Below are 15740 nucleotides of genomic sequence, written 5' to 3' on the forward strand. Positions count from 1 at the left end.
CCATTCTAAGACCTGCTAGGTTTCAAATAATTGAGAATATGTTTTTTTAAAATTATTATTATACTTTAAGTTCTGGGATAACATGTGCAGAATGTGCAGGTTTGTTACATAGATATACACATGCCATGGTGGTTTGCTGCACCCATTAACCCGTCACATACATTAGGTATTTCTCCTAATGCTATTCCTCTGCTAGACCCACTCCCCCTGACAGGCCCTGGTGTGCGATTTTCCCCTTCCTGTGTCCATGTGTTCTGATTGTTCAACTCCTACTTACAAGTGAGAATATGCGGTGTTTGGTTTTCTGTTCTTGTGTTAGTTTGCTGAGGATGATGATTTCCAGCTTCATCCATGTCCCTGCAAAGGACATGAACTCATCCTTTTTTATGACTGCATAGTATTCCATGGTATATATGTGCCACATTTTCTTTATCTATGTTTTAAGCTTAAATAATAAAGCACTGGTAATCTGTAAACTTTACTTGAACCTATTTAAAGTATTTCTTGGTCCTTTCACAGTAATCTTCTTTAATATTTCCTTAAAATAACCCTATTGACTAATATAAATATTTTCCTACTGTGTTATGTGAGCTCCAATGCTTTTACCAATTCACACAAGGGGAGGAACCTTCCCCCCACCATAAGCCAGTAAACTGTAGCAAAACCCAGTAGTCTGTAATGTGGAATACTGGTTTTAGAAGAAATTCTACTTTGTTTGTGTAATCGGTTCATTTTATTGTCAGCCAATTTTCTACTCTTTCAGAAATTATTATTTAAAACAAATTCACTTGCTAAATAGTCTTTTCAAACCACAATTTATTCATTTATAATTTTTCACAATTTATTTTTAAAAAATCAAACCAAAAACAGTTGCCCAACTATAGTACAAAAGAAATGTATTGTAAATTCAGAGCCACATTTTAAAAATGAAGTTTGACATTGTTTTGAATTATGGGTAAGTGCTATGAAACAAGATATGCATAAGTTTGGAAACAGGCAAAAATAGTTGCATGTAGAGACTGAGCCCTATTTGGATAACACAGAACTTAGTCATACAATTATGATTTTTGAAACAGTTTCAGAACAGTTGTTAGACCCATCTACTCATTCTTTCTCTTTATGTTAGTGCATGTAATATATTAATGTAGCACAATTTTTTTTAATTAAAAAAAAGACCTTTCATGTTTGAATTCAGGATAGGTTAGGATTCTTTTAGGGTGCATAGTAAATTATTGTTTTTAAATATTATGGCTGAATATGTCACATTCAAAAAACATACATTAAAATTATCAACTCCTAGTAGAATCAAATGAAGCAAAAATATGGAGTGTATGTGTGTTAGTATGCATTAGAAAAGGAGTACAGTGGGAGATTATGAAAGATGGGTCTGGGATTATTATCTGGAGAATGGTAAAGTCTGTGTTACCTCTTGCCTGGACTGTTAACGTAATTACTTAATTGGTCTCCCCTTTCCAGGCTCTTAGCCTCTTCAAGCCCTCTTACATTCTTGTCTGAGGAATTCGTGAAGTACAGCTTTGCTAATTTCCTTTCCACCCCATTCAGTGGCTCTTTCTGGCTTACAAAAGGAAGTAGACAATCTTTAATACAGTACTTGAAACCTTCCACAAACTAGACTTTTCTAGGTCCCTTTTCAAACTTGTTTCCCACTGCTCTTATTACAGATTACTTGTCACTGATGCCCCAATGTATATTTCCTCTACCTAGATATCTTTTCCAACTCTTCATGTATGAATTTAGCTTCTTTTTTGAAGCTATTATCTGATACTTCTAAATGGAAATAGTCCCCTTGTCTTTAAAAATTACTAGAACTCTATCTGAATGTCTTTTGTGACACTATTTGCCCTATAGCCTTATATTCTATTAATAGCTATTTATACGCATGCCTTGTTTCCTTTCTTAGGATAAGTTTCTAGTTCATTTTGTGTTTCCACTGTCCCATAGCACAATGCACATGAGAAGTCTCATCATACAGTAGGTGAATAAATATACAAATGAGCTATTCTGAAATTTGGTGTAAAATATATTCTAGGTGAGACCACTTCTGCCTGCCTTGCCTTGCCTTGCCTCCTTCTTCCTTCCTTCCTTCTTCTTTATTCCTTCATCGTTCTTCTTCCTTCTTCCTTCCCTCCCCCTCCTCCTGTTTCTTTTGTCTCATCCATTATTACCTTTTTTCTCCTAGCTTAGAAGACAATGAATTAATTGTTCTGCTTTCTCTTTTGCATCTGTGTCTACACATACTGTATTTCTGACCTAGATATCTAGCTCTTCTACAACAATTTCAGAAAGTAGGTATACTCTGGTATTATTCTAAGAAAAACAAAAGAGATTGCTTATTTAATTAAATTTTTTTTTTTTCTTTCTGAGACAGGCTCTTGCTCTGTCACCCAGGCAGGAGTACAGTAGTGCTCACTGCAGCCTCAACTTCCTGGGCTCAAGCAGTTCTCCCAGGTAGCTGGGACCACAGATGTGTGCCACCACATCTGCCTAATTTTTTTCTGTTTCTTGTAGACATGGGGTCTCACTATGTAGTCTCAAGCGTCTGAGCTGAAGTGACCCTCCCATCTCGGCCTCCCAAAGTACTGGGATTACAGGCATGAGCCGCTACGTCCAGCCATTCTTGTTTAATTTTTGATGACTTTTAATGGGAGAAACACATTATCAATTTTCATTTTCCATCTCTATTGTAGTGAAATCATTTGTTTTATCTGAAAACAAGCAGGAATGACAAAGTTTTCCTTCAATCCCTAGATTATGTAGGCCACTTTCATTCTGGCTACCAAATGGTGGAATGCATGCTGACCCTGACATTACTAGTACTTCCTAACTTCATAACTTAATATTGTTGGGACCTTACATGAGACATTTAACCTCTGGGAACTGCAGTTGCCTGATTTGTAATATGAGGCTAATAAGAATACCTCATGGGATTGCCGTGAGGGTAAATGCTACATGTTATTGTGAGAGTTAATGGTAGACATTGTAATTACTTTTGAACAGGCCACTGAGGAGAGGATTCTACTGATAGTACTAATTGTCTTCCTAAACAAACAGCAGCAGTCCTGTTGAGACATCTTATCTCCTTACTTGAAAATTTATAATATGCTACTTTACTTTTATAAACATTTACTGTAGCTATGAAATTTTTAACTTGAGCTTAGGCAACTTAAAATGGAGTTGTAAAAGCAATATTGTCAGGTTAACATAGGAACTGCCTAAGACCTCTAGCCCTCGATGGGTGATAAGAAAACTAAATTGTATAGAATCTATTATTACTTATCTAATTTGCTGTAAATAACACTGATAATGCACTCTTTCTTAAGTGTACTATGTATGTTGAGTATATTTTTAAAAGAATAAGGGCTCTCAAGGGTACATTGATATTGTGGATCTCTTATCCCCCCTCTTCCCTTGAAATCTTTTCTTTCTTGTGAACGACTTGTTTAGAAATAACCCTGTGATTATGCAGGTGTTGCTGGTCCTGAGACCCTGTCCAGGATTATATGCCCAAAGGAACAAAGGCCAGTAGCTTTTTATGCCATCCATTGCACTTGAGTGCTCTTTTCCCCAGTGTATATGAAATGAGCTGTTTGGAAAAGGGATAATTTAAAAACAGAAGTATCAGTTAACTGACAGTCAGATAACATTAGCAGTTATCTTGAAGTCACTGGCAAAAACAAAGTTTAAAAAAACTCTGGAAAAGGTTGTGATTGGTAAATGAGAATGTATATTAGTATATGTAAACCAACCTGTGGTCTTCAGAGTAGCCGTCATTAGAATCATCTGGGGAGCCTTTAAAATACACTTATGCCTGGGACCCAGCCAAAACTATCTAAATAAGAATTTCTGGGAGTGGAGGCTGGATGTAGGAATTATTTTTTATAATATACAGTCATGGTCAAGGACTGGTTACTAAGCTTTACAGTATTGTCAAGTGATGTGATAGGTGGGACACCCAGAAATGCCCTTCTGTCTCTTATTCATTCTACAAACATTTATTTAAAATGCTTAGGTTGCCAAAATATATAATTCCTAATCAAGAACAGTAGACAGACTTGTAGAAATTACCTACAATATAGCTTGGCAGGTGCTGAATTCACTACTGTGAGTTTATTCTACTTCGCAAGAAAAGAAGGGAAGGAGGAAGGGAGGGAAAATGAAAGAAAATTTCCTTAGTAAGTGACATTTGAAAAGGGTCACTTCTCATAATCAAATGTAACCTATTAAAGTGATTTACTTTTAATATCAACTCCTTTTAAAAATAGATGCCAAGTTTCTTAATGGTAAGTGAAATGAGCATGAGTTGATTCTTACTTTGGCCTGAGGAAAGCTTTGTCACAGCTACTCTAGGAGCTACTGTTCCTTGGACACAATTTCCCAAGTGAAAGTACGGCTTACACATGGAGTTTTTAGTACCTGCATAAGGGCATGTAGCTAGCGGGTGAGAGAGCTACAATGAACACAGGTCTCATTGATTCCTGGATATGTGTTCTTTCGTTGCACTGAACTATACTATAGTCCAGTGAAAGAGGCTTCGTTTGGGTTAATTAAAAGAGATTCACTAGAGGCTTCATTTGGGTTAATTCATTAAAGGAGATTTACTAGAGGCTTTCTTGGGTTAGTTCATTAAAGAAGGTTTTAACTTGATGGTGAGCTGGCAAACTCTGACAAAAGGAATGTTGAAGGAACAGGAGAAAAGGATGCTTTCAAGCATCTCTGGAGAAATTGACGTGGGTGATAGGAACCAGGGGTTGCAAGGTAAAGAATGTGCTAGGAGAGTGAGAGCAGCCTGGTCATTTTCATTTTCTGAGTACCAGACCATAATTGAGGTCCCTGTATATATTCCCCCATTTAATATTCACATCATCCCCAGCCTGGTATTCTTATCTTCATTTTTGTAGAAGAGGAAGTTACAATTCAGTGAGGTTGAATAATTAACCCAAAGTCTCACTACTCATAAATATCAAAATTGGGACTTGAACAAGCAACTTTCTGATTTCAGTTCATGTGATTTTTAACCATTGAGCTGGAACTGTATTGCTCTTTCTGTGTCAACTCCTGGGACTGTTTCTCTGTGCTTACCTCTAATGCTTGTGTATATGAGAAGCTTACAAGCTTAGGATACAGATACATCCAACAGGTGACCATATTTCTTACTTAGGTGGGAGCAGAGCCACAAATTCATACTTGGATAACAGTAATAAACAGTTAACTGAGAAAAGGAGTAAATGGTAGAAGACTAGGGGAGAGAAAAATATATTTGAATGAAGAAAAAAATGGGGCTATTGTATGTCAGTTTATGGACCCTGAAGAAGATGCAAAAGGAATATTTGAGAATTGTCTTATTGGACAGAATATCCTATATTCTGAAATATTGTCAGGACTCATTCACTTGGTAAACACTTACGGGATTTTCTTGGCCTGATACAGGCTGTGGGCATGAACCTCCTTCTGGAGACTGTCACCAGGGAAGGAAGATGTGCAAACAGCGCCCAGTATTAGCAGAGGAACATGTACAAAATACAAAGGAAAATACAACAACTATTTCTAATAAAAGTCACCTGCTTTCAGCACAGGTAGAGAGTGTAGAAATCACAGATATATTCCTTGATTGACTTTAATGCACCCAAGCAGAGTGTTTAGCAGATCCGGGCTTTCAGCCTAAATGTTGTTGGTATGATAGCAAGAAAAAAAAAAAACAACCATGTGACAACGGTCTGTGCTTTTCCCTCTCTCGTTCACATTCTGGATTGTTTAAAAAAAAAAAAAAAAAAAAAGCTGTGTTGCCATGGCTAACGCTCCTGTGAGGCCCAACATCTCCATACTTTTCATCTTAACTAAGCACTTAAGAATATGCGCTACAGCTTCTGATTGCCATTTAGAACACAGCACCGTGTGATGACTAAGCTCTTTCAAGTAGTTATGCTTAATGTGATGGCTTCAATACCCTTTGCCATATAGACTCATCTGTAGATACCTGGTACAAGTTCTATAATTTATAGTTATCTATTTTTATTTATTTGTATGTTTATTGTTACTATGGATCTTTTTCTGAAAAACTATTCAAGGATACTAGACACATGCTGTATGTGAAATGTTTCTAAAAATTCTGAGACTTTTCTATTTTATTCTCAGTGGTAATTTTTAGGTAGTTTGTTGAGTGTTACTTTAGATATTTGGGGAACTGCCCTAGAAAACCAGTGGAATTCTCTAGGTATGGGGGTGGAGTGCCCAGGAGGAGACAGGCTCAGATAACCTGGTGTTGTGATACTGCTTTTTTTTTTTTTTTTTTTTTTTTTTGCCTCAAGAGATTTTCTTTGCCCTCACTGCTTATGCTGCTGCAGTCAGCATCCAATAGAAACATGTTTTGGGCTCATGAGCCAATTGTCTTTCCCCTCGCTGCTGCCTCAAGTCTGAGAGAGCTGATGGCAGTGCACAATTTTAGCAAATTGTCATAGGCAGGGGGGTGGGGCAGGGAGGGGAGTGTTTTCCCCATGGGGACAGAGCCAGTGTCATTGAGCACATTTTGTTCAAGTACAAAGTTGATCTGTCTGAAGGAGACTGTGGTCAGCAGTAGTGAGGACCTTTATTGCCTCACCTTTTCTTCGTGCTCTGTCATTGTTTATGTGAAGCAGTAGCATTTAATGGCAGGACTTGAGGCAGATTTTGTAAGGTCAGAAAGTGACAATATTTGTTTTTCAGTTAGGGAATCCCACAGGCTTACAAAGGAGTGCCAATGAAAAATTAGGAAAAAGAAAGGGTCTTTGCATTTGGCAAAGACAATGCAGAGCAGTGTAATATGTAGTAATTTCTGTATGTAAATGGCAGCCAAAATTTTAGACATCTGTTACAGTTTAGAAAATTATTTAAGCACTGATTATATGCTTAATATATGCTGTCCCATCTAGGAGGCTGAGTAGACTTCAGTGGAAGAGTTACAGTGGAAATATTGACATAGGTTGTTGGAAACATATTACATAATATTATACTTTGAAATTTATCATGACTAAATAAGTATTATCACTTTAGAGATGTAAAAACAGGATTTACTTTCCTTTACTTGTAGGGATATGTGGGATCTAGCAGGTACAAATACAACAAATGCCTCATATAAATACTAAGTAATGATGTTATTATTCTCAAGCTGACTTTACCAAAATGTTTTTCCTCTCTGATTTCCTTTAGTTACTTTTATATTTCTCAATAAAGACTTGCCCCTTAAAACATACCTTCCTATATTACTATAACTTTATATCTTTAATTTTATGTGTGTGTCTGTGTACATATATATATGTATATATACACACACAAAGATATATAACTTTTTCATTATATAATAGTTTTTAAATTGTTTTATATCTAAATATAATATATAACTATATATAATAAATTTTTCATTATTTGTGTTATATCCAAATTGAAGAGGCATGTCAGTGAAATATATAGATAATCCAAGAACCTCTTGCTTCACTAGGTTTCTTATTGAAGTGGATAATGTGAAGCAATATTTTAACTTCTTTTGTGTTCCATTGCTTAAAAATATTGTTGATCCTGTAAGACAGGTTCCTCTGAGGGAAAAAAAAAAAATGACAAGTAAATTGAAATTTACAAAAGCATCTAAATTTTTCCCATTACACTTTGGAAATGCTATGTGGATTAGTCTTCCCCAAATTCAGTTGCTTACATTATGAAATATCTTTTCCTTTGCAGAACTCAAAAGGGTTGAAGACTTCTATTAGGTTCTGACCTAGAGTCATCTGTTTCTAGTGTTAGCAGTCAACGATTAAACAAAAACAAAACACATTTACAGATGATCAAGTGGGATACATTTGGTACAAATACATATCCCTATGGTAATGATTAGGAGCACCTACTTTGTAGTTAAACTGCCTGGTTTCAGTCACTTGTTTTGTCGGTACTTCAGTGTTTAGAAAAATTGAAATGTTACAAACAACCCTTCCCAGTAACATTGAGAGAGGATTAAGGGAATTAACATTGGTAAAGTTTTGAAAACAGTACCTGGAATATAGGAAGCACTATGTAAGTGTTATTATTCCTGTGTTATAATAAAAATATACCTTTTGGTTTTTAGTCAGTACTTCATGGAGAGAAGGAGAGATTTAAAGATGGAGAAGTTTTGCTTTGTAAACGTACTAGGAACTAGTCTTAAACTAGATTGTTTAAGCAGTCTGTAAAGAACTGCTTAAACAAGTCTTTCAAGAGATTGTTAGAAGAAAAATTGGATGCATTTGACTTAAGACGTTTACCTCCGTTTTATCCTCAGGAAAGCTCTGGAAATTTAATAGAGACTGTCATACTTAAATCCACCTAGTAATGGTACAATGATAAATTGGATAATATTTATAACACATTTTGTGTTTCTCCACTGAAAGGCATGCTTTACACATAGAGTGCTAAAATTAATTATGTAAATGTTAGGGCTTTTAATTATTAGCCAAGATTGGAAAGTGTCTGATTTGGATGTCATAAAACTTCAGAAGTGTTTCAGCTACAAACAGTTTAGAAATCTGATTGTTGCTGTACCGAAAAAATAATGAAGCAATTTAAAAATAATAGAAACATAGTGATCTGGCATTTCCAGTTTCATGATGCTATAAAAAAGCAGCCAGCAAATGTTGGACTGTTTAATGATGCTGGCACCTACCAAATGTCACTGGGCTTTCACAAGGTCATAGAGACTCTGGTTTGGCTCAGGGATGGTGGTCAGATCTGTCTTTGGAGCCTATGAAGACTATGGAATAGTGGCAGACAATAGGTGCAGTTAAGCCCTGCATAGCATTAACCTCAGCAGTGGTGATACACTTTTCTACGATTCTCTGGGATAGAGGAGGCCATAGGTATGAGAAAAAAGTGAGACTTTCTTCTTACAGCATCCCATCACAAGCCACTCTACATAGAAGAGCCTTATAGGCACACTCTGAGGAGATTAAGATTTCTTCAAATGACTATCAGCTAAAATTGTGTGCCGATATAACTGCAACAGCAACAGTTGTATGTGTATCTGATTTCTCACAGGCAAAAGCTGCTGGAGAAAAAAAGTGGTATTTTTTGTCACAAGAATGTGTGTGTGATTTGTTGCCTTTTTCACTTTCTCAACCCTCTCAGTGGCAGCTACTTTGACTCTCATGCATTACATAACAGTCTCTAGAGGTGTAGCGTTTCAGTTATGCCATTTTCAAGATGATTAATGGGAATTGTGCAATTAAAGTTCTTAGGTTCTCTGGGAAAAAAAAAAAAAAGTCATAATATCCCAGTGTTTGAGTGGGGGTGTGTTGGTATTGCGTCAATAGTGAGGATATTTTGGGATATCGTAAATGTCGCTCTTGGTTTCAATATCCAAGAATCTTCATCATTAGACTTAGGAATGTTCTACAAAATAGTGCCTAGAACAGCTATTGAATACTCGAGAGGGCTGTTTAGCTAGAAAAGTCTAACCTAAAATCCCATTTGAGATTAGATTATGCATTGATGAGAAATGTTTAGTGCCTATTAAAAAGAATCTATTACATTATTTTATATTCTTTCAGGCCATGGTAAAGTTACAAATTTGAACTCAGTAGGTTGTGTGTGTATGTGTATGTGTGTATTTTTCTTTCTTTTATTGGCAGTCTCAACAATTGTTAAGCCACCGTGTGTGTGTGTGTGTGTGTGTGTGTGTGTGTGTGAACTTTTTACGGGACCAGGAAAGGGAAAAAATCTAAATTTGCTTTATATTGTGTTTCATTTGAAAACATGTTTTATATCTGTGGTAAAGTAATTGAAAGAAATTAGGACTATTTCAATGGAAATATGTTCATAATTTTTTTTAGTTTGTTTAACTGATACGAAAAAAATCTCCCAGCTCTTGGGGTTGAATTGAGCTCCATGCATTTGCTATTATGCTGACTGGATGAATAAATAGCAATTTACATCTAGAAAGTTAAGCTTTAAATATTGATTAGGATTGCTATATCTACTTTAATTTAGAAGACTAGAGATTGCTTGCCTAGTAAAATAAGAGAACTACCTCATTTTTTCACCTTCTGTGGGGATGCTAGGCATTTGTTGCTGGTGTTAAACTGAAAGACCAACGAGGAAATCAAAACAGTAGAAGTTGTGTTTGGTTTAAGAATAGTTTCTTGCCTTTAAAAATGGTAAAACTGTGAAATAAGTACAAGGGTGCTATGATATTAAACACAGATAATTATGTAATAAAAACTCCTATTGACTTACATAGGTTAAAGAGTCATGAATATTTGAGAATTTAAAATTCCATTAGGTGTAAAGTGGTGGCTGGCTCTCAACAAAGGATGATGCTGCCCTCCCTCCTCCCCACCAAGACATTTATCAATATCTGGAGACATTTTGGTTTATCAGAACTGAGGGTTGGGGTAACATAGACATTTAGTGGTTGTAAGTTAAGGATGCTGCTAAACATAGTACGATGTACAGGACCGCTCCCACAACAAAAATATATCTAGCCCAAAATGTCAGTAGTGCTGAGGTTGAGAAATTGTGAACATCTTTTTAGGATGTATGTGCTGTTGTAAGCTAACCCAAGTCCTTTATGGAAACAAGTGAGTTATCAGGAAATATACATTTAAGAGCAACAATATACTTTGTGTTAGATGGCAGTTATTTTCAGTACTTGCAAAAGCCAGTAAACTGTGATTCTTAGAATCAAACTCATACCTACCAAAGTGAAAACAAAACCCTGAAGTATATATGTGTGCATGCACATTTGTATGTATGTGAAATAAAATTTTCTCTTAAAATCATTCACCTTATAGGCTGCCATAAAATTTCTAACATTAGATAATTGTAATTTTTAAATAAATATTTTATATACATGTGTATATGTGTGTGTGTGTGTGTGTGTGTGTGTGTGTTGTTTATTCACCCAAGCATTAGAATTGATAACCATGGCAGAGCCATAAAAAACATTTTTTGCAAGTGTGAAATAGTGTGGCTTGACTGCCAATGTTATTATTTTTGGCAAAAATTTTCTGAGATATTTTCTGAGATAGCTGAAAAAAAAATGGTAAGAATTTTCAATAACTAACTATCAAACTTGTTAGCCAGAGTTTCTGGGCAATATCTGAATACCCAGAAAGTACTTCAAAAACATTTGCAAATATTAGCTATCCCAAAAAGAAATCTTGGTTTTAACAGTTGAAATAAATGATTATAGCTTGAACAGTCTTACCAGAAAACCATAATGAAAATTGGGAAAGACTTATGAATATAAGCTAGTAGCCCTGTACTTTTCCCATTGCTCCTTTATTTCCAGAGTCTACTTAAATAGAACTTGGTAATTGTAATCCTGCCACATAGTTACCATTTGGCTGCTTAATAACATGTGTCTTTAGACTCTGACTCCACAAATCATAATATTCCTTTTATTTTAAGTAGAAGTATAATTAAAAATGGAAAATTAGTTTTCATTTAGGATTTTGATATTTTTTGCTTTATTAAGTCCAACCAACTTCTAATCGTTTTGTTTTCAATTAGCTAGTTCGTAAATGCATTACACATAGCTAAGAAATAGCTTCTCGTATTTCTAACTTACCACCTCTAGTTTCATTCAGTTTTATTCTTATTTTGACTATTAATTACCTAGCTTCCATTATATTTTATAGTTCATATCTTACTATATATATTACATATGCAGTTTATATACTATATTTGTACATATGTAATGTAAAAGTATGCTTTATTAAACTGTAATGCTTATAAATGAACCATACGTTTATTTGGAGTATTAAACAATCTAAATGTATATTTTCCTTTATTATAGCCACAAAAATATTTATAGCAGTTTGAAAGACTAATGAGACAATTCTTAAATTCACAATTGAACAACTTACAACTTCAGAAGTTACTTGATGAATATATTTATTGAATGACGGTTATTGGTCTCATTGGTCTCATACAGGTTTTTAAGACTACAAGGGGCAAATTTTGCCTTTTTTGGACAGATTACTTTTAATTGAAAAGTGGAGAAAAAATATTACAAAAAGTGAACTTGGTGTAGACCAATATTTTATTAACTTTCCTTCTTTCCGTTAAAATATATACTGCGTGTATTGCTATGATGTCTTTGGAATCTTTGTTGGATTAATTCTATTTTAAAAGACTCCTTGAATGGAGCCTAGGGGATCTATTAGGCTGGGGCAAAAGTTTTGCCATTAATGGCAAAAACCACAATTACTTTTCCCCAACCTAATACTATGTAGGCTCTATAGAGTGTTCTGCTAGTCAGCTGGACAGCTCTCCAAAAGTAAGATTTCAGTGTAATCAACAAAAGCAAGGCACAGAAATATAACATTATAAAAAATATGTTAGAATGACACTTTTTCTTGGTGGATGTGGCAAATACATGATGATTAAGAGCCAAGCTTTTATTACATTATTGGTGATTGATATGCATTGTCACTGGGTTTTGCTACCTGTATTATTTTTAGAGCTTTTAATAGATACACTGCTAAATTGAGCAACTGCTACTTGTTACTAGCTTGAGAACTTAAGAAAAGAGAGGAAAATAACTAATATTTATTGACTGCCTATTATGCCAGGCGCCATTTGTGAGGATGGCCTGTTACTTACTAATCTTCATACATCACCAATGAGATGTTATCGTTACTATTATATAGAAAAGATGTGACCACTCAGAGAATTTCACTAACTTCCACAAGGTCACACAGCAAATAAGTTACATAGCTACAATTTGAACAAAGCTATATTTGATAAAATTACACAGTTATCTCAATAGTTGGAGCTACCTGTACCTATCAAAACTGAAGACAAAGATCTTTTATATTTATATTTCCCATTAACCTAGCAGCCCAATTTAATGTATCTTGAAGTGAAATCTCTAAATGATTTAGAGTAATAGCTCCAATATAGAAGTCTGTATATGTGAATTTTAGATACTGATGAATTTCTGTTTTTAGACTTCTAAAATGTATTGTCATTGTATAGATTTTAGGATGCCAGAAATATTGAATGTCTATACAAATCTCCTTTTGTCCCTGGTGAAATTTACAAACCTCCTTCTGTTTCCTTTTCTTCTTTTATTGTGGCTAGCTTTATCATGTATTATTTAAATGACTGACCTCTTAATAAAAGCATCATTAGGTCAGTACAACTCAGAACCAAGATTTGGTATCATACTTAGTTTTTTTCTATTATCTCCATTGTCTCTAGAATAGAGTTAGAATACAATTCATCTTGAGGCATTTAGTAAGAAATGAACATTCATTTATTCTGTGAATGTTTATTGAGGTGTAATGCTACTGAGGGCTGAGATGGATGAAGCTGGCAACATACCAACGTAGTATTTACCTTAACTCTCAAAGGAAGGTATGTTCCTGGTGGTTTTAGGTAATTCTAATGGAGAATGTTTATTCTAACTTATTTTTGACCTTTTTATCTGTCAAACTATAATCATTCAGCAGAAGAGTCAGCATTAAACATGTTTTAAACTTCCTAAGAAGCCGAGTTTATCTAGTATCATTGCAGACATTATTCTGTTATTTTTTCCACACGTCAAATGAAAATTTATCTGGCGTTGCACAATTGTATTTTGTAGTGTTTTCTGCTATATCAGAATCACCTGGAATATTTGTTAAAATGTTAATTTCTGGGCCCTCAAACCTATGGTCACAGCCCTTGGTGGGAGAGTCTTGGTAGTCTATATACTTTTTCACCAAATATCAGTTGATTCTTAGGAACACAGCTTTTTGAAAGTGAGGGGCTCAACACAATCAAATCAAGGTGGGCAGAGAAGGTTACCATAGATAAGAAATGTAGGAGAACAGCATTTTTCCTGAGTAGATGTCATATATTCAGAATGAAAATCAAAAGTCTGAGCTCCTTGTAAAATTTTTGAGATGCACTGATGCAGAATGTATACCAAACTCATGTGATTTCTTTCCACTATTTCCGTCCAGGCTATGTTCATTGGCAGGATGGTCTGGGTGGTATGTATTCAAGGAAAGTACTGGAATGAAGTGCTTAGGAAGCCCAGAGTTAGTGTTGGAAGGTCAGGTTCATGGCTCAGGGCTATCTGTGCTCTATTTACGGAACTATAGAAACTGACGTGAGTGAATTGATGGGAAGTGAATTCTCGTGGTGACCATAACCTCGCTTATCTGCATTTAAAGAAATCCAGTTTTACTAAGAAATATGATGCGGAGATATTGAGAACAAGAATTTCTCTTACAGCCAAATTATTCTTTGTACTGAAAAAGCAGGCTTTTTCTAGGAGACTTCAACTAAATATCCCTGAAATTAGACCATATGCCATCCAGGAGTTATTTATTTTTGCCAGTCCTACTCTGTGGTTTATCTTGGGAATCTAAGGTTGTTTTTGGTTGTTTTGTATCAAGATGCTTTTAAGCTGATAACGCACTCCTGATCCCAACATACATCAAGCATGGTGATTTTATATGGAATAAGTTTAATATATATATTACTTTATGAGCATACCAATAGCCATAACTAATAGATGTTTAAAAAATCATCTTCATACCAATGTTTTGTTTTTCTTTTGTTTGATACACAATTTAAATTGTGGTGGCAGTGATACACGTTTTCTAATAATTCTGTACTAGATAGAGAGCCTGAGGCTTACAGAAATTAGCTTCTTATGCAGTTCATGCACTTGATGAGTAAGAGAGCTAGGCCTCTGTCCCAGCTCATGAGACCTGTAAGGTCCTTGCTATCCACTGTCTTCCACTGCCTACTGATTTCAAGTATTACATGAAGCTTGTAAAAATAACGAGCAGTATCCTATGATTCTAGCCCAGTGTAGAGACATTCCTAAAAACCTCATACAAAAGGAGCCAAAACTGATCATTTAAATTAGCATTATGACAGATTTTATCATAAGTATAAGCATCAGAGTCAGTTTATAGTGTAAAGTTAAATTATACTAAATTGGTTTTTTTAGAATGTGAATGATGGCTTCTCTATGCAGCCATAAAAAAGGATGAGTTTGTGTCCTTTGTAGGGACATGGATGCAGCTGGAAACCATCATTCTCAGCAAACTATCACAAGAACAGAAAACCAAACACCGCATGTTCTCACTCATAGGTGGGAACTGAACAATGAGATCATTTGGACTCGGGAAGGGGAACATTACACACCAGGGCCCATTATGCGGAGGGGAGAGGAGGGAGGGATGGCATTGGGAGTCATACCTGATGTAAATGACGAGTTGATGGGTGCTGACGAGTTGATGGGTGCAACACACCAACATGGCACTAGTATACATATGTAACAAACCTGCACGTTGTGCACATGTACCCTAGAACTTAAAGTATAATTTTAAAAAAAAGGAAAAAAAATTTTATTGTACTGTTTATAAACAGTTTTAATTAGATTTATTGCTGAAAGACATTGTCAAGGTAGTTGATGAGATCTGCTACTATTGATATGATTTGAAAATATATTGAAAAAATGTGGGCGGAGTGTCTCACACCATATTGCATATTATAGACTTTAATGAATATTTGTATTAAAAAGAGCTATCCTAAAGGAAGTTATATTTATACTTATTATTTTATAGTAACTTTTTTTTTTTGAGATGGAGTCTCGCTGTGTCACCCAGGCTGGAGTGCAGTGGCGCGATCTTGGCTCACTGCAACCTCTGCCTCCTGGGTTCAAGCGTTTCTCCTGCCTCAGCCTCCTGAGTAGCGGGGACTATAGGCGCATACAA

The 15740-nt window shown here is 35.3% G+C and overlaps 1 protein-coding gene across 21 annotated transcripts in view; it reads left to right on the top strand.

Moving 5' to 3' along the window:
- LOC105499024 (muscleblind like splicing regulator 1) overlaps positions 1-15740 on the top strand; it is a 219842-nt gene that overhangs the window by 155174 nt on the left and 48928 nt on the right. The gene's annotated exons all lie outside the window — the stretch shown is intronic.

Source organism: Macaca nemestrina, chromosome 2 (assembly GCF_043159975.1).
Source record: "Macaca nemestrina isolate mMacNem1 chromosome 2, mMacNem.hap1, whole genome shotgun sequence".
Classification (NCBI taxonomy): Eukaryota; Metazoa; Chordata; class Mammalia; order Primates; family Cercopithecidae; genus Macaca; species Macaca nemestrina.